Here is a 14,907-nt window from a genome sequence, read left to right as displayed (position 1 = left end):
ATGAATAACATGCCCTCCAAATGTACCACTACTATGATTTTATTAGTTATCCGGACTTGAATCAAGCATCTATGGGGAAAGAAAATCACAGGTGCATGCCTTGAGGTAATTTACTAACATAAAAGAGATTAAATTGAAAGGAAGGTGTATAAAGCACATCTTGAAGATGTAAGGTAGAACTAAGCTTGATAATACCAGCTTGAGTGACGGTAATGTTAGTGCCATCAAGTAAATAAATGGTAATTGATTGTGTGATAGTATGTAATGTGGTAAACATTTGAAAATCATGACACATGTGGTCTGTTGCACCACTATCAATGATCCAGTGTTTGTTATAAACTGAGCCGAAACAACAAATTTGCATAAATGTGTCATCATCAGTAAAGTTTGTGAGTTCATTATTGAGATTAGAGTTTGAATTGTTGTTTTAATGAATTTTTAGTAAAGTGTTGGCTAGAACTTTGCTTAATTCTTCATTTCCAGTTGCAACATTAACAGTATCTTGAGCTTTCTCTGTCTTACTCTCAACATGTGCCCAAATTCAATTGGGGAGTGAATGAATCATAAAAGAAACTGACCACTCTCCATTGCTCAAAAGCATGGTGCGGACAAGTGTGAAGAAGGTCTTTAAACCTTTCCCATGCTTGAGCAAAATTCTCATTTGATTTACAGGCAAAATTCATGATTTGTCTTTGAAGAGTAGCAGTTCTATTGGCAGAGAAGTATTTTTTTAAGAAAGTTGCTTGCATTTCTCTCCAAGTTCCTATAGATCTAGGTGAGAGAGTGCCTAACCACATTTTTGCCTTATCTTTCAGTGAGAATGAAAAGAGTTTTAATCTTATGACATCCTCATTTGTTGTATGGTCCATGCAAGTGCTACATACTTCCTCAAATTCTTTCATATGAGTATATGGATTTTCAGAATCCATACCATGAAAAGTTGGCAACAATTGGATTGTGCCAGGTTTGAAGTTAAACCTATGATGGTTGATGGGAAGAATAATGCATGAAGGGGTTGTCTGCCTAGGAGGATGAAAATATTCTTAAGGGGTCTGATCATCTCTTGATCAATGGGGTCAAGGTCACCGTGATCACTACCACGTGCAGACATGTTGTGTGCAAGATGCATGTTCTCGTTGTGTTGAGACATGAGTGATTGATATTCTATAGTTCTACCTGACCTAAGTATCATACACCATATACAAACAAAAATAAAGTAAAAAGAAAAAGAAGAAGAGACAGAGTTACCGAATTTATGAGGAGATGCTTATTCTTATTTTTTTTTCTTTTTATTTTTGCCTCAATCTCCCCGGCAACGGCGCCAAAATTTGGCTGCACTCTCACCCTGCAATTAAAACACAAAACAAAAGACAATAAAATTTTTATATATATATATATTTTGTTTATTTAGGTGAGAGGTTTATACTCGTCAGTGTACGAGTGCAGTTGTAGTCCAAATTTAAATTTATACTTTCTGGATGAGTCTAGGTCGTCCACTGAAAGATTTATTTATGGCAAAAGAAAAAGAATGTCACACACGCACACACATTTAGATGGATTGGTAACAAGATTTTTTTTTATGATTTTTAAATAACAGATACTAGAAAATAAAGTAAGGTAGAAGTTGAAATAAATGCTTAATGTGAGGATATAAAATTGGATAGTACTTGAGTTAAGACAATTTCAGCACCAACCCGTTAATTCCCAAATTTTGGCTGATAAGGTTAGTAACATTAATTTAATTTCAGATATGAGAGTTTGTTACTAAATGCAATTAGAGATGATGATAGTTCTAGTTTAAGTAATCCCCATACATGATATATGAGATTCTATTTTAAGCAACTACCATAAATCTAATTACAATTAATATATAAAACAACTAAATTAATAATCCGATTTTGGGTATGATAGCGTTTCCAGTTCTAGTAACTCCCATGCGTGACATGAAAACTCTAAGTTAGGCTTACGCTCCAATCCGAACCTAGTGATTTTCTAATAATTAAAACACACTCATACTGAAATTTAAATTAATGTTACTTATTTAAAGCGCAACTTTCTTTGGAAATCATTGGCGTTGGACACTGTCCTTACCTTAACCCAAGATTAAATTTAACTACTCATTTCCATTTAAAAGTTAATTAACAAGAATTTAAATGGCGTAATTTAAATAACAGAATTTAAATTACAAGAATTAAAATAGCAGAAACTAACTGGCCATTTAGGCGGTGGATAATTAAAAGACAAGAATTAAAATTACAGAAATTTAAAGGCAGAAATTAACCGGCCATTTAGGCGGTGGATAATAAAGTAACAATAAATGACATAAGAATTTAAAAGAAGAAAGGAAGGAAGTAAGATTACAAAAAAAAATAAGAGAGAGAATAAGAGCAATTCTCAAAGTGAAACTTTAAGAATAAAACTAAACTTTGATTCAAGTAATAATCACCTCTTTCACAAATGCACCCAAGTGAGCTATTTATAGTCCACAAGATGCAATACAAATCACACAATTATTCAACTAAACATAATTATATCTAATGGGCACTTACAAATCATTCACCTAACTAATGGAAGAAAATTAGGTAAAAGACAAAAAATACCAAAGACTTTAAGTGGTGGACTACTCATAAGAATACAAAAGACTTTAGGTGGTAAATCACTTATAAAAAAAATACAAAACAATGAAAAGTCTTCTACAAATTGGGCTTTGTTGGGCCTTTGATTGGTCTTGGGCCTTTAGTTGGTTTTGGGCCTTTGGTTGGATTCCATTTGATAGTTGGGCCAAGTGCACTTGAAACATCCTCTAGACTCCATAATTGGCCTTTGAATTTGAGCAATAAAAAATGGGTAATCCAATGTCTTCGATTATGCCCCTAATTAATTGTAGAAGCTAACTTCCTTCCTTCATCATTAAATAATATGTAATACGAATAATTATTTACTTTAAGGATAAATATAAAGCCAAAATAGGGATATAATTCATTAGGATATAGGAAATATTGACTCTTATCACCTAACTAGATCATAATTGTTGTGGAGCCCTATCAAGAATTGCATTAGCCTGTTTCTATTGGTTATATCGGTTAAAACTTTTGTTGCACCATATGTGCAACAAGGTAATGTATCCACAGAAGCCAACTTATCTCATAGTTTTTTTAGTCGAGTGTATTATACAAAAATTGATATATTTTCTTGCAAGATTGATGCTATTTTACGTTGAATTTGACATAGCTTCTTGACTGGAATAATGCCCTAGATGAATAACTTCTGAATTTAAACATAATTCCCTACTTCGAACTCGAATTCTGAGATCACATAATTTATAGCATCAAAAGGGATCAAACTGGGTTATAATGGGGTTATGAGGTTAATACAGGTTATCAAAGAAAAGGATAGAGTATGCAAATGGTGTGCTAGGATTTTTTTTTTTTTTAACATTTGTTTTGAAACAATTGTGCTGAATAGCTAAGAGAGTTTGTTTTTTTTCTTCTTTTTTTTTCACTTTTTTTTCTCTTTTTTTTTAACATGAAAATAGCTAGACAGACTAATTCCCAAAATCACACCAGGTTAGACAAGATTCATATGGTTATGGGTTAAACAATAGTAACGAAAGAAATTGTACTACAAATGGCTCACATGGGCTAGCAATGGAGGTTAATGTAAAGAAAGAAAAAGGTTAATAGGCCCAAAATAAAAGAAATTGATCCCCCTATCATGCTTCTACAAAATAATGTTACTCAGTCATCTAATTCGGAATCTGAAACCAGTCAAATTCATCTGCCGTCATACTAGACATTCAAGGCAAATTGATGTTTTGAAGCCATTGAAAAGATGGGATAAACAATAAAGCATATTTAGAGTAAGTGTTCTTTCACTCAGAATTAACGGTTATTAGGCTCAAACACTCACTTGAGAAATAGTCTCCACTTCTGTTGAGGGATCATACAGTGTACTAATCAGCTAATTACTATCACCTTTGACTTTATGACCGATAACCATTTTTTTTTTTTTTTAAATTTTGAATACCCGATGAATGCAAATTACTTGTTCCAATGCATATACGTTTTCAAATAAGAAATCAATGCATTCATGTTTCGTATTGCAAACTTAACCAGCTATTAGTGCATAACTCCAAAGCTTTAGGAATAGTGTTATTTAAAACACATTTTTTTATTTTTTATATTATTTTATTTTTTTTATAAGAGCAGATAAGGATAATCAATTCACACAAGACTACAAGCTAGCAATAGCAAACTCACAGTTAAATATAAACCAGATAATTCATAACTAGACCTTACACCCCCCATGTAGTGGCCCACTACCGGATAGTCCCGCTAGCATAGGATATCCGAAAGGATGTCATCACAAGTGTGATATAGAACAATAACATACAACACCATAATACTATCCTTAGATAAACTCAGCGGAAGCTAACATAAAGGTTTACAACATCTTAGACCATAGTCTAAACAAAATGAAATACAAGGGCACTAACAAATTTTACAACATAAAATTTCCTCACACTTGCCCTCATCACAAATGCTAACATAGACCATCTAATTTGGAAGGTCTCTGTACACTTCTAACCCTGGGCTTTAGCCCCACTGGGCTCGCCCTCAACCACTGCTCTACTTGTACCTGGAATGACATGAGAGTAAACAAGGTGAGCCACAAGGCTCAGCAAGTGTATTTATAAAGCATGGAGATATAGAATCAAAGGCAGGGATAATCAAGATAGAATAAACAACTCTATGAGGAGATATTAGTATAACGCGACTCATAAGTTCTCCGTTTACATTAATTTCCCATGCCGTGATTATTACATATATTATGCACTCGTTCCCATGCTCATGCATATGCACCAATAGTAGGGAATTTTTTCGCATAATTCTCAAGGCTCTCACGGCCTATATATATATATATATATCCATTCATGAATATATATGCATCATGAAAATACATCAACAAATGATAATAATTTGAGCCACGCCTTCTGGGTTGATGGCCACCTCACCTGCGTCAAGCGCTCATAGGATATTCTTTCTCATCCATGGACTTAGCCGTCGCGCAAAATAATAGGTGCGCAAATCAGTATAATCATGCATCACATATGCATATCCCCATTTCATGTCAATCCTCAATGATTAAGAAAAATCTCAAATCATGCTTAACATGCACAATTACATAAATTAAAGTGTGCACTATCTTATGATCACAGGGTAATTTTAATACATTTATTGACTCATACTTATAGAAATGCCCAAACCAATATTTACGGTATATTTTTACCCCAATAATAATCGCAAGGAATCAAAATTTATACATGCAAGAAACACTAAATCTTGCATGACATTAGACCCTAATGAATAAATGTCATTCCTTAAGAAATGTAGGGTGACACAAAACCCTATTTAGATTTTTGCAATGTTCAACAAGAAAACGAATTAATATTGCAAGATTTATCGAAATAAGGAAAATAAAACCCTTTTATCCAACAATGAGGGTTATCAAGAATAATTCAAAAAAACAATGGAAGAACTATACAAAAATCATAATTTTAAACGTAGGAAGGATAGACTACATAGGAAGAGTTTAATAACAACATATTTCAGAAATTTCCAGATTTCAAGCATATTTTCAAAAATCCAATCTGGGCTCAATATTTGGTCAAATACCACAAACGATATACCAAATCAAAGCCTAATGAGTCTAGTTTCTGGAACATCAACTGGATTTGAAATCGGAAATAACCACAAGGAGATATTCCACAAAAATCGAAACAAGGCAGAATTTGTAACAGTAATTTACAGAATTCTACATAGAATTCAACAAGGTTGTTATGGGTACAAATCATAACCAAAAATTTCAAATCTTATACCGAATCGAAGCCCATGAAGTCTATTTTATAGAAAAATAAATGGATCACAATTTGGATATAACCACAGAGCATTATACCCCAAAAACCGAAGCAAGAACAGATTATTCAAAAACAGAGCAGAAAATTTCCAGATTCTGGGCAAGAATTTACAAAGATACTGTAGGCTCAAAACACAGCCAAAAATTCTAAAAAATTTACCAAATGAATATTATCAAGTCTAGTTTATATAGAAACAAACGGATCTTGAATCGGATATAACCACAGAGACTTATACCCTAAAGAGTACAACAAGGTCAGTTTACTCGAAAGCAGTAAAATTTCCAGATCTTAGCAGGGATTTACAAGGATATAACATGATCAAATCTTAGTCAAAAAATTCGATTCTTGTTTCTAAAATGAAGCTTAAGATGTAATGTTTACAACCCAACAAACGGATCTCAATTTGGATATAAACACAAGGAGTTATAGACCAAAGAACATAACATGGTCAGTGAATCCGAGAATAAGAATTTAAGAGCAACAACTTAAAAATGAAGGAAACAAGGCTTCTAAGATGGAAACAAGGTTGAAGAACTTGCATCAAAAGATAAACAAGAGAAGAAAAACTTACACAATCATAAGGAGAAGAAGAAGAAGAAGAAGATCTTGCGTATGAAACAAGAAGGAAGGGAACTTGCCTTAGATGGTTGCAAATTCAAAGAGATGAAGACACCCCTTGAAATTGAAAATTCCATAGTCTCCACTTAAAGCTTCAATGAAGAAGAACAATGGAGGAAGAAGAGACAATCGGGAGAGGGAGAAGAAGAAGGGAACAAGAAAGTAAGAAGAAAGAAAATGAGGGAAAAATGTGGGAGACTTGTCTCCCAACTCCTTTCAATCCATCTCCCTTTTAATTTTCTCTAATTTGCCCTTCATACTAACACACAGAATTCACATATCTCTTACCCATTTTGGTCATTTTACCATTTTCTTAATCTTTTTTTCTTTTTAATTAAGATACCATTCTCTATGCCCATAGCCCAAGCCCAAGTCAAAATATATATATAGCCCAATCCAACTAAGGCCCAATGGACTTTTCTTGAGATTTGGGTTCAACCCAATTCATTTACACTTAAGATTTAATTATTTATCAATGGTCTAATTCAAATAAGGCCCAAACCCATTTAGCCCACAACTTTGAGACTTTTTCACACCAAATATTATTTTCATTAATTTACCCCATTACCAACTCATATAATATTTTTAACAATTAATTAATAAAGGCAACAACTCTAATGTGCAAACTAAAATACCCATAACACCTAGACCCACTAACGGGTCGTTACACCCCAACTTGAATTGCAGTAATAACTTCACAAGTCCATAGATTTACTGTGAACTGCTAAAACTCAAACAAACAAATGAGCATACCACATATATATTTTTTTTATATTTTCACACCAAAATAAAAATTTCATGCAAGTGATAAGATAAACAAAATGCGTCTCAAGAGTACAAAAAATACTAAGATAACTCCTAAGAGCCTTAATGGGAGACTACTTCTACTATTATAAATAAGGGGTTTTATCATTTCCCTACCTAAGACAATCAAAAGTAATTACAGTTATATTATTTCATCATTACGGTTGAGGTCAAGGGAGAAAAACTAGATTTTGGAATTTCATCTTCAGCTGGTATTTTTCATTACAGTATAATCTCTGATGGATTCATGCACGCATTTAATTACAATATTATGTGATTTACATGAGTTTTATGATTATGTGCATAATAGTTAATTGTATGTTATGTATGTCATACAATATTATTGTAACTTACGTTTTTCCCCACGATTGATTTACATTAAACGACTCCAAGATCTGTAATTTGTTTCATCCAAAGGTTCTGTGACTAGCATCATTCTTAGAATGTTTGAGGTTTGTAGGCTAAATGGATCTCCATTAGTTAGATTAGCACCTCGATCATTAAGAGTTTTTGTGATTCTGATTTCAAGATCTCCCATGGTTATTTAAGAAAAATAAAATAGAGGCTCCCAATGAAGCTTCAAAAGCAAAATGATATCAAAAAGATGAGATCTATCAAGGCATAGCAAGGTTTAGTAATCCATGCTCTGATACCTTGGATGATGGCAATGGTAATGAAAGGTTCCATTATGAAAGCATCAAGGAAGAATAAAAACTGTGTGGGAAGAAGAAATGAATATGGAGAAAGAAGATGATTTTATTATCTAGCAGAAAATAAACTCTATAATGGCCTATTTATAGTAGCTAATACAACTACTAACTGTCATGTGTGCAGTTAGTTAGAACTAATACAGTTAATATATTGACTGGATAAACTGATTATAGTTCATAGTTGTAATACCCGAGAAATTCAAATGGACTCAAGAGTAATTTATCTTGGGGCAAAAAGTGAAATTTCAGATAAAATGAGGGTATAAGGGTAATTTATTACCATATGAATGACTAAATCGACTGCATGGAGTACCTTGAAGTCGAGATGCCAAAGAAAAATAATGTGGCATTAATGAGCATCCCGAGGTAGGATTTATAGTATCGAAAGAAATCGGATCGAAAACGATTTTCGGTACAGCAAAAATGTAGCTACCATTTAAGCTGTAAAATTGAATCTTTATAGGAGACTTTCGGTAAGTCAACAGAAGCTTGATGGAACTTCTATCTTTCATAAAGAACAACCCTTCAGTGATTTCAGGAAGAAACGAAAGGGTTTAGGGCCAAAACAAAGATTCGGGCCTAAGTGCAGTTTTTTGAAATTGCTATAGGGGGGCCGAAAATGATGTTTTTCGGAATCTTCGGGGGTCAAACGGATGTTTTAAGACTTGAGGGTGTTAAATTCAATATTAAAAAATTCAAGGGCTAAGTAAAAAGGGCCAAAAAGGTAAAGGCCAAAAGTTAAGGGCAAAAGTGCAAAATCAGCAAAAATTAAGCCAAAGGGAATCCGACTAGCACATGGCCGGTCAGCGATGGTCGATGTGGACCACGGGGAGGGCACGAGGGTTGGTCGAGGAAGACTTTTGGTAAAGGGCTTGGCCGATAATAGGAACGAGGATGGCCAAAAAATGAAGAAAAGCAACCAAAAGTGGTCGCGCGATCGAGTGCCTGCAAATCACTTTTGGTTTTCGGATAAGGCTTGCTCAAGGCCAATCTAGGGGAGGTAAAGACTCCTGAGGGGTTGGGTAAGGTGGCCAAGGGCTTTTGGATGCTCGATTTCGCCTATAAATAGGCGTCTATGAAGGCCAAAAATTGGAAGAGTTGGAGCTTCAAATCGAGGCTGATTTCGAACGAATTAGGGTTCCAAAATAAGGGGCTTTTTTTGCCCATAGCTTGAAGAGAAATTCTGGAAAGTTTGAAGAGTTTTGGTTGAGGTTTGGTAGGGTTTCGAGCTTCATCGGAGATGGGAGGCGGAAGCTACAACCGAGGCTTTAAGCCTCAGGTTGAAGGCCTTCTGGCCATCCTTTGGAGCCCCAAGATGGTCCATGTGGATCGACTAAGCAAGGAGATCAAAGTGGCATCGAAAACCAAGAACACCGGCAAGGCCGTCGCCGAAGAAGACGACTGGCGCGTATCGGTCATGCGCTGGTCTTCATGCATGCCCATTCGCCCTAGGCGCGTGCGGGTACGTGGACAGTTCAAAAATTTTGAATTTTTTTTCTAAAATCGAGAAAAATATTTTACGAGGGTTTGTGCAAAAAGTTTTGGTGTTTGTCTTTCCTATATCTCGATTTTTTCATCAAATAGACTCGTTTTGCGTGAAAATGCAACATCCTGGTAAGTTCAGTAATTTTTCTTTGAATTTCATTGAATATTATGAATTGTTGTGGAAAGAAATTTGGGAAAATAGTCTCGAGGGTATTTATTGGAATTTTTAGAAGGACAAATAGAAGAAAATGAAGGAAAAATGAAAGAAATTGGAATATTGAGATATTTAGTGATTAAATATGCTTTTTATGATTTATGTGGTCGAGGAAAAGTGATTGGTGCAACTTTCCAGAGTTGGCATAGAAATCGAGATCGGGGCACGCAATCGAGGCGATGCTCGCTTTTCGAGAAAAATCGAATTTATCTCAAAATGTGAGTTGTCTTATCCTAGATGATATGATTGTTTATTATGAAAAATGTGACTGCTTATTATATATGCATGATATTTATAAAAGATATGATTCATTTTGTCACATTTCATGGAAAGTCGTGATATTTGCATGGCACGCTATTATTGTCGTATTGAAACTTGTGCATGGGAGTGAGATGTCACCCTAAGAGTGTAGCCGTAATTCCCAAGGGCAATTAATAGAACAATGTTAGGCTTATCTTGCAGAGGGTAGGGATTATGCCTAGAGTTCCATGCCGGGCTGGGCCTGGGAAGTTACACTAGGGCAAATGTTTGTTCATGTATTTGCATTATGCATTCACATATCATATTTTTAAACCCTCACTAGAATATTCATCTTCTAATTGGGTTATGCTCCTGGAACATTTAAACGTTCCAGTTAGGACTTACAGATATGGCAAGAAAATGGTTGACATGTAACAGCACGTGATGACGTGGCGGATGGGTTTGGCATGCTGTCCCGGTATTTGCTTCTTCATAAGGATTCAAGATATATTATTATATTGATGATCATGTATAATTGTTATGGTTTAATGTATTTTTGAGATACTTAGTTATTATCGCTTGATAATGAGTCTCCATGTAATTAAGTATTTGAAGGTGTAATGGTACGGATTCTTATTTTATGATTAAAGTGGATTTCGATTCTGTACCATATCGATTTAAGCTTCCGTACTTATGATGATTACCTGTCTTAGCTTATTGATTTTTGTTTAGTATGCTGGGAAGGTAAAACGGGATTGTCGAGAAATAGTTTATATTGTAAATATATATATATATCCCAGAAATTCCTAAGTTATTTAATGGTTGGAAAAGTGGGGCGTTACAGTTGGTATCAGAGCTGAATCCTATTTGGAGTTAGGGAAAAGCAACTTGAAGTCTTAAAAGTTACTGGATTTTAAGTGTGGTGTAGTGAAAGTGCATGTCCAGAAAAGTTTTGACTAAGGAAAGACTTGGTATTTAAGTGTGTCCGTTTGTGACTAACCTCTTTTTCTTGGGAACTTACCTGGTGTACTATTCACGTACAAACACTATTTTAATATACAACTACTATTCTCGGTGAATAATAGAAGACTGTTGGGAGCTAGGAAGAACTGAAATAACTTACCCTAATGGGCTTATGCGAACTTCCCAATGGTTTACCCATCCCGGAACTTCCCTAACTCAAGCACGCTTAACCCAGGTTCTTTGTTTACATTCAGTCCAAAAGGTATCCGCCTAGTTTTATTTCTTTCCTCACGTATGATCGATATATACTACCATTTTCTGAGCTCTTTGGGTATTACACATTCTCAGTTTTGTGTTTTGAGATTTTTTAAAACGCGTTCTTTTTATCATTTTGAAAAATTATTTTTCTTAAAACAAAAAATTAAAAAACGTGTTTATTTTGAAATTTTGAAAAAAAATAATATTTTATGATATTTTATTTAATAAATTTATTATTAAATAACAAAATTAACTATTTTTAATATAACATTTTATATTAAATATTATTATACACAATATATGTAATACACTTAATAATACATTATATGTTATCCTATATTTTTAATTCTAATATATATATATATATACTACATTTTTAAAATTCTAAATAAATATTTAATTTTATTTTCAAATTTTAAGAATAATTTTTTATTTTTTTCTTGCTTTTATTTTTCTTTTTTTATTCTCTTTGACACTTGCATCTTCTCTGTTGTCGTTGACCACCATCGGAGGTTCACACAATCAAAATCTATCATTAAAAATGTCAGGCCAAAGTGGTTAACATACACAAAAATAAGCCAAATTTAATGGTTGAATTTTTATAGATTTGATTTTTAATTTTTGGTCAAAACTGAAAAACCCATTATCAATTGCCACCGGCCACCATGGCCGAAGATCTAAGGACTCATTCATATATTTGATTGGAGAAAATATGAATAAAGAAAATTTTGCATTTTAAAGATTTATACAAAAATATAATTAATGTATTACAAACAAATCTACTAAATGTCATCCAAATTTAACATTAGGACACACAACACTAACAACAACAAACAATTCAGTTACATATATTCCCTCTTCATTACAGAATCTTCACTTGTACAAGAATTTCCACTCAGGCGATCCCAACACAAAATGAGGTATATGGTGATTTATTTGGTTTAGTGTGATTATGATATTGAGGGGATTTTTGATCTAATTACTTATAAAGAAGCAACTTCCAGTTTTACAAAAGGTGATAAAGAATAAAAGCAATATACGACATATAATTGCGTCTGAGAATCAATTGAGTTTCCAGAAGAATTTAAACCCATTGGCTATAAATATAAACTGGTATCTAAAACCTAAAGAGTTCTAAAGATGTTACTAAAAAATTCAAATAGATGTAAAGACAACTTTTTTTAGTGGTACTTTTTTAAATGAAGTATACTTGCAACAACCTGAAAGGTTTGAGATAAATGATGAGGAACATATCTTTTGTTGACTAAAAAAAGACCATTTATGGCCTAAAATAAGCTTCAAGATAATGGTATTTGAAATTTTATAAAATTGTTTCATCTTTTGGTTTTATGAAAAATATATATAGTTGATTTATGCATATATCTTAAAGTCAGTGGGAACAATATTATCTTCTTGGTTTGATATGTTGATAATACTTTGTTGGTCAACAATGATTTGGAATTGCTACATGATATGAAAAAAATGTAATCCAATTAATTTGACATGAAAAATTTAAGTGAAACAAGTTTTTCTTTTAGATATTGAGATTGATATAAAAAAAATAAAGAATTATTAGGTTTGACTTAATCTAAGTATATTGATCAAGTGTTTAATAGGTTCAATATGAAAGATTGCAAATTAAGAGTAGTTTCTATCACTACAAAAAAATTGATTTTTAGCGGCGGTTTCTAAAACCGCCGTAAAAAATGAAATTTTGCGGCGGTTTGCAAACCGCCACAAAATACTATTTTAGCGGCGAGTTTTTTTTACATTTTGCGGCGGTTTTCAAAAAATCGCCTCTAAATTTAGAAAATAATTAAATAATTAAAAAATAAAATTTAATTTAGCGGCGGTTTCTGAAAAACCGCCGCTAAATTCAAAAATTATTAAATAATTTAAAATTAAAATTAAATTAATATTTGCGTCGATTTTCAAAACCGTCGCAAAATTCATTAAAAAAAATTAATTTAGCGGCGGTTTCTAAAAAATCGCCGCTAAATTCAAAAATTATTAAATAATTTAAAATTAAAATTAAATTAATATTTGCGGCGGTTTTCAAAACCGCCGCAAAATTCATTAAAAAAATTAATTTAGCGGCAGTTTCTGAAAAACCGCCGCTAAATTCAAAAATAATTAAATAATTTATAATTAAAATTAAATTAATATTTGCGACGATTTTTCAAAAACGTCGCAAAATTCATTAAAATATTTAATTTAGTTTTCAAAAAAGAAATTTCCCCCTAAAACTTGCATTAATAATTTACAATTAATACTTATTGTATTAATAATTTATATTTTATAATTTGTATTAATAATTTAAAATTTTCAATTGCTTTGAAATAATAAGTAGTAATAAAATTTTTCCCCAAAATTTGCATTAATGATTTACATTTAATACTTATTGCATTAATAATTTACATTTTGTAATTTGCATCTTTATATATATAAAAGAAGGATAGTATTCGAAAAAGAAATTTCCTCCCAAAACTTGCATTAATGATTTACAAATAATACTTATTGCATTAATAATTTGTATTTTGTAATTTGCATTAATAATTTAAAATTTTCAATTGTTTTGAAATAATAAATAGTAATAAAATTTTCTCCCAAATTAATGATTTGCATTTAGTACTTATGGCATTAATAATTTACATTTTGTAATTTACATCTTTATATATATAGAAGTAGGATAGTCTTCAAAAAAGAAATTTCCCCCCAAAATTTGCATTAATGATTTACATTTAAAACTTATTGCATTAATAATTTACATTTTGTAATTTGTATCTTTATATATATAAAAGAAGTATAGTTTTCAAAAAAGAAATTTCCCCCCAAAACTTGCATTAATGATTTACAAATAATACTTATTGCATTAATAATTTGTATTTTGTAATTTGCATTAATAATTTAAAATTTTCAATTGTTTTGAAATAATAAATAGTAATAAAATTTTCTCCCAAATTAATGATTTGCATTTAGTACTTATTGCATTAATAATTTACATTTTGTAATTTGCATCTTTATATATATAGAAGTAGGATAGTCTTCAAAAAAGAAATTTCCCCCCAAAATTTGCATTAATGATTTACATTTAATACTTATTGCATTAATAATTTACATTTTGTAATTTGTATCTTTATATATATAAAAGAAGGATAGTTTTCAAAAAAGAAATTTCCCCCCAAAACTTGCATTAATGATTTACAAATAATACTTATTGCATTAATAATTTGTATTTTGTAATTTGCATTAATAATTTAAAATTTTCAATTGTTTTGAAATAATAAATAGTAATAAAATTTTCTCCCAAATTAATGATTTGCATTTAGTACTTATTGCATTAATAATTTACATTTTGTAATTTGCATCTTTATATATATAAAAGTAGGATAGTCTTCAAAAAAGAAATTTCCCCCCAAAATTTGCATTAATGATTTACATTTAATACTTATTGCATTAATAATTTACATTTTGTAATTTGCATCTTTATATATATAAAAGAAGGATAGTTTTCGAAAAAGAAATTTCCCCCCAAAACTTGCATTAATGATTTACAAATAATACTTATTGCATTAATAATTTGTATTTTGTAATTTGCATTAATAATTTAAAATTTTCAATTGTTTTGAAATAATAAATAGTAATAAAATTTTCTCCCAAATTAATGATTTGCATTTAGTACTTATTGCATTAATTAT

The 14,907-nt window shown here is 31.6% G+C and overlaps 1 protein-coding gene across 1 annotated transcript in view; it reads right to left on the bottom strand.

Moving 5' to 3' along the window:
• Positions 1-2,021, bottom strand: part of LOC127790845 (uncharacterized) — a 116,670-nt gene extending 114,649 nt beyond the window's left edge. The window contains exon 1 of the mRNA XM_052320568.1: positions 2,017-2,021. The gene's annotated coding sequence lies outside the window, so the exon portion shown is untranslated. The remainder of the gene's footprint in view (positions 1-2,016) is intronic.
• Positions 2,022-14,907: the final 12,886 nt, after the last annotated feature.

This window comes from Diospyros lotus, chromosome 14, assembly GCF_014633365.1.
Source record: "Diospyros lotus cultivar Yz01 chromosome 14, ASM1463336v1, whole genome shotgun sequence".
Classification (NCBI taxonomy): Eukaryota; Viridiplantae; Streptophyta; class Magnoliopsida; order Ericales; family Ebenaceae; genus Diospyros; species Diospyros lotus.
Note: the sequence above shows the minus strand (reverse complement) of the source record. Positions and strands in the feature narration are given on the sequence as shown.